Source organism: Varroa jacobsoni, unplaced genomic scaffold (assembly GCF_002532875.2).
Source record: "Varroa jacobsoni isolate VJ856 unplaced genomic scaffold, vjacob_1.0 scaffold_339, whole genome shotgun sequence".
Taxonomy (NCBI): Eukaryota; Metazoa; Arthropoda; class Arachnida; order Mesostigmata; family Varroidae; genus Varroa; species Varroa jacobsoni.
The window spans coordinates 52,869-58,396 of NW_019213241.1; the positions used below are offsets into that span (position 1 = coordinate 52,869).

A 5,528-nucleotide genomic window follows, 5' to 3' on the forward strand; every position below is an offset into this window, starting at 1 on the left:
TAAAGGTTCGCTTTGAGCAAGCCTCGAACTATGGCTGCGTTACACGCTGCGTATCATATGGTGCTTCGACCCCACCGTCGCTGATGCTGACTGCTCTCTCGCCTTGGAGCGACGCGCTACGGAGTCGTTATTGGCGTTTCAATCGTCACTGCTGGTCCATCTGTTATGACAATGACGATCACTGTAACAGCCGTCCATACGCTCAATGTTACTTCGTTGTGAGTAGCGAGGACATCATTCAAAGAGTATGTCACTTGTTTTTAATTACATGAATGCTCAGTGATTGTCAAAGGAGCGCTGATCCGATGAAACCACAAGAGAAAACACAACCAGTTGGGGCTGATGAAAGCGTCGGACAAATTACAATAGAAATAACAATATCTATGTTGATAATAGCGCAAACGGGGCACGTAATTTCGTCGCTGATGTTTCTGAATGTTGCGGACAACTACAATGCTGTTATAGTATCATCATCGTGATCATCAGTATCGATACATCATCAACCTCACTACAATTGCGGTAGCAGCCACAGTGATCATCGCGGCTGAACAGAAGCATACGCGCCTCGCCTTCAAAATGGGGTCTAGGTCACCGGCTATGCATTTTGTCTTGCCTGAGCGTCTGTCTATGGCACCTACGGTGCATAATAAATGACAGCACCCAATTGATGGGCACGTTATACTATGGATGAACGTATTATCTCATAAGTAGCGTCATAAAACGACACAGCTTAGTCAAGGCTGGCGTGGTCTTGACGCGCCTAACTCACTGCAAACGGGAATTAAATTGCAGTTTTTGAAGTAAATTAAGCTTCCGATAGTATCTAATTGTCTAAAATCGGATTGGAAGACATGGCTATTCAAGGCTATGGAAGGAAATACAGTGCGTTTTACTACAAAAGTAAAACCTCTCGTCTATCTCAATGAGTAATGGATTTCCGTTTTCGTTCAAACAATCGCTGAAAAACGTCGTACATATTTATTTTGTACATTAGTTGGTCATTTAGTGCATATAATTAACTCTAGAAAAACAAGATATGTGCCCCATAGACGCCATTAGACGAATACGGAAAGCGCCAGCAGGCACGCTGTTCATGCAACGGAACGCTGACGCTATACTGACAAACGGTCACCCGGTGAAATAAAATCTGCAGAAGCGAGCGGTTTCTGACGAGCTGGCGTGGACGCTTACGTATGTATTGCGCCGTCCATCAGAAAAAACCGATTTCCGATCCTGACGAAACCTAACTGATTAGCAGATATTATACACATTGGCTCGGTAGAATCGTACAAGCAGAATAACAAGGAACCTAGGTGGTTACGTAAATGATTAGAATAAAATTTAGAAAAAGCCCATTGCGACATGTGACAGTGTCTCATGGACTATATGGACTATGGAAATAGGAATTTCTACCCCTCACAGAATCATGTACTTTATGATGTTAGCGTTTTTGCAAAAGTTATCGCCAGTTATTATTACTGTGGCGTAGTTAAACTTGCTTAACAGATTGAAACGCGTTTAGTTCGCAGAAGAACGTACCTGACACTTTACGGATCATTAATCCGCGTGCTTGCTTTGAATGAATGGTACCCAATATGTTGAGGTGGTAAACAGGTAAAAAAAAAAGTGTTTTCTGTTAGTTTTTTTTTCCAGTTCTGCGTACTTTATTGGCTTGTGAACTTACGGTGATCAACATTTGAAATGGAACAAGGGCATAAGGCTTGAATGCGATTTTTCATCGCTTCCGTTATCTCGTATAATAAGTCTTTTGCTATTGCGAGCTTTAAAAATCGACCTGTGTGAAGCTCGTCAATGGAACACACCCAGCTGAGCACTTAGTGGCTCCTTTTGAATCCCATAAAGTGTTTCTGATATCCGCATTAAAAATGCTCGTTGTACAACTTACTCTTTGAAAACAAGTTGGTATTAAGACTAATGGTACATGGGTCGCTTGATTTACTCAGCCCGTTGTAAATATGATGAGTGAGTTGACTCATCATGAAAGAGCCGTCAAGATTGTGCCACGTTCCATTGTTGTGAACTAAAAATGCATCACTGAATTTAGCAAATTTCTCTTTTTTTTTAACCCTTTTATTGTGGTAAACATTGAGCAAATCACTCGAGTGTTACCAATAATATGTAATGCTTCAAATAATCCATAGAGATTCTTTATTACTATTGGTTTACTGTTTTTTAATGCGAAGAAGTTAAGTCAGGCTAGCAGAAAAACAGTTGATTTTGCTTAACATGGTCTGCAGCTACGAAAGCACACACGAAAGATAGATCGAAAGTGAGTAGGAATAGTGACACCCGGCCAATTTCAGTTTGTTTCATTGAGTAGCTTTGTCAAAAATCAGTTCACTATGAAGTACCGAGTTAAAGCTATGTCGGGAACTATGGAGAAAAACGCATCCTACATAATAGTAAGCATTTCTATAATGGTTAAGACACACAAAGCAAAGAAAATACTAGTAGATAACAAGTTAGCTACGGAAAATCACAAATATATTTGAGAACGAAATGCTGTTTAATAGATATGCAAGCACTGCGTAAAACCAAAAGGATTCGTGGCTTGAGTTTGGAGGCTGTTGAAAAACGCGACAACGCTTTCCCATGACAGCGGGCCCCTAATCGAGGGCTGGCGCCCCGGCACCTGTTGGTAAGTTCCACTTGTCTGACCGACTAACTAACGCATGCGGAGCGTGCCAGGGGGTTCTTCTCAAAAGGTTCACATCACCTCATCCTATCCGCTTGCCCGCATTCGTCCGCGATGGGGGCGGAGGGGCAGTAAGCTATTCAACAACGTATGGGCGGAAGCTAGCAACACGGGAAACCACGAGGCACTCTTACACTTGACGCTGCTGCTTTTCATCGTGGTGACGATGGTGGTGGGAGCAGGGGTGATTCTTATTCATTACGTTGTTCCGGAGCCTCTGATATGCTGTTGCTGCTGCTGTCGCCTATATTACTTCACCGTGTATATCTTCTTATGCTATTGTTTTATTGTTACTCTCTCAGCTAGCGTGCTACTCCCTGTCTGCGTGTTGCTCTCGCCGCTTGAGATGGTAGTAATGTTCCTTCTGTAGAACGGGGGGTCGGAAAGGTGACGATGTAATGACTCGCGGTCATTTCTGCGTACCTAAATCAGCGCTACTCTTATCGAGTCATCTAAAAATGTGTTATGATAATGTACGTTTTACTACAACTAGAAAAACTACCATGATTATTTATCAATTTCAAAAGCTTTTCTGTTAATGCGCCCATCTAATAAGGTTCTATTTAGTTGTTTACGTTTTGTTTTCTATGCCCGCACTGGTGCAGAGGTAACGTGTTGTCCTAGTGGATAAACAATTCAGGGATACGTGAGGCAGTCTAAATTTAAAACCTGACGTAACCATAGCTCATTTGGAAGCGGCAATCGGCAACCGACCCTAACAGTGTTTAAGATCAGTACCGGACGTGGAATTTTACGTATAAAAAAGGCACTTACTAATTCCTTGTTTATCTGCTCTCTCGGATCAAAATGCGTTGGCATCATACAGAATAGTGCATTTCGAACTACAAGTAAAATAGGGAAAACGACCTATTCTTTTATTAATCAGCCTGCTTTCTAAAAACGTTGTCAAACATTTAGTGTCAAACACAAAATTTTTGATTGAATATAAAAATGCAGTTCATTATGAGGTGTTTACTACGGGCGGTGGGATAACCTTGGGTTTGATAGTTGGATGATGGGCTTCTGGGTACCATGTGATATTCGATCGGTGCTTTGCTACGACGAATTACAATTGTACATTCAGAACCAGTACAAAATGACCCTATACAACGCCTAATTTGTTGTTGCTTAGACCAACGTCAACTATCATGATAGCGAAGTTATCTCTCATCTTGCTATACCATTTATGCGTGCATAGAGTGGTACCGATGTCTTTTTAGCCGACGCACGTACAGATGTAGGTAAACATGTAAACGCGTATATCTATAAATAGTCATGCAATTGAAGGCGCACCCTCATCATCAGTATGACAGCTCCGCTAAGCAATGAAATAAACATAAGTAAGTTCAACATAAAGCTGCCAATTCGGTTATAAACCTGTCTACTGGCGCATACGTTCAATAGTACCTATGAATAGTAACAGTGATATTGTTTACTTGCGCGCGTGCAGCAACGTCGTGTAGGGCCAAAAACAGTGATTGCACGTTGTTCTCAGCATATGCATAGTGAAACGCATGCAAAAGCATAACGCTATCTGTCAGAAGAGACACAGTCAAATATGCACGCGCCTGTGCGGGCGTCCCTGTAACGTAACTAGTATGTCTACTGCTGCAATTACATGCGGTTACGTTTGCCATATAAACACGTACGGCTGCACATCTACATGTGCCCACCCAGTGCACAGTCACTGCAGATAGGAGGCAGTAATCAAACGGCCCTTTTAGTTAAGCCATGCTACGCTAGAGTTGTGCGTATGGTCACGCGTGAACAAAATAAACAGCGTGCGTATGCACACCACATTTATATGCTGTCTGCTTTCAGAAAACGCCTGCGTGAACTATTTTTTTTTTTAACTCTGGTGACGCGGGCAACCCCATAGTTGTGGTGCCAAAGCTTTCTGTTACGTGTAACTGACAATCGTCAGTTTTGGAAAGAAGTCAGCGTCAGTAGCTTGTTAAGCATCCGTCTTTTAATTGTATCCGCTCGGTGTTGTTTACGTTGCCCTAATGGAAAGAGCGGCTCATCGAAATGTACTTGCCGATCAGTCTATAAGCATCGCTTAGTGCCATTTGAAGTATTATACTTCGGTTTGATGAGGTTTTAGACTGGCTTACTGTGTGATTGTATCGATCACAAAATGTTTCAGTCAAAAGTATCAGTGTATCATTGTTACTGCTTTTATTATTATCACTTTGCCAAGTTCCTGTCTTCGTGTTAAAAACACATATTAATATTATTAGATATCGTTCATTCAACATACTGCCCTAGTGTCATAAGCGGTCAATGATTATTGGTGGTAAAGTATTTATACCTTCCAAGAAGGTTCATGAAAAGCCTTTGGCCGCAGTATGCTTCTTACGTGCATTTGACAAGCCGGCACTGGATGGCGTGCCTATCAATCTTATTTCCAGCGTCGACAAGTCTTCGCCTAGGTGCCTGTTATGATCTAACGAGTTGCTCAGTGGAAAAGGCCGCTAGTCATCATACATATGATTAAGGTTTATAGTGTACTGATTAAGAGCACTGCGTGTTGTAGTGCAAGACAGCCTTTCGCGACGACTGCAGCTTCCCCAAATATTGTGGTAGGGAAAGTTAATAAATTGCTTAACCGTTGGTGGGAATTTTGTCAGACAACGACTATTCAAATAGAAATCTTCGCTGCATTTCAAATGTATGCTGAAGCATATCAGACCTTGCGAAGAAAACGCGTTCGCCGGGAATATATCGTTCGTTGCCTCGCCGTCCATCTTGCCTCCAAGGAAACTGCGTGTGCCCTCCGGCCCCGGTTTGGTTTTGATTTTTGAGCAGCAGC

General features: G+C 42.2%; 1 long non-coding RNA gene across 1 annotated transcript; it reads right to left on the reverse strand.

Moving 5' to 3' along the window:
• Positions 1–2,479: 2,479 nt before the first annotated feature.
• On the reverse strand, positions 2,480–4,240 carry LOC111259497 (uncharacterized). Its single transcript, XR_002679666.1, has 2 exons — positions 4,153–4,240; positions 2,480–3,080 (listed from the first exon to the last, which is right to left on the reverse strand). It is a non-coding gene; the product is annotated as an uncharacterized LOC111259497 (long non-coding RNA).
• Between the last annotated feature and the right edge of the window lie 1,288 nt (positions 4,241–5,528).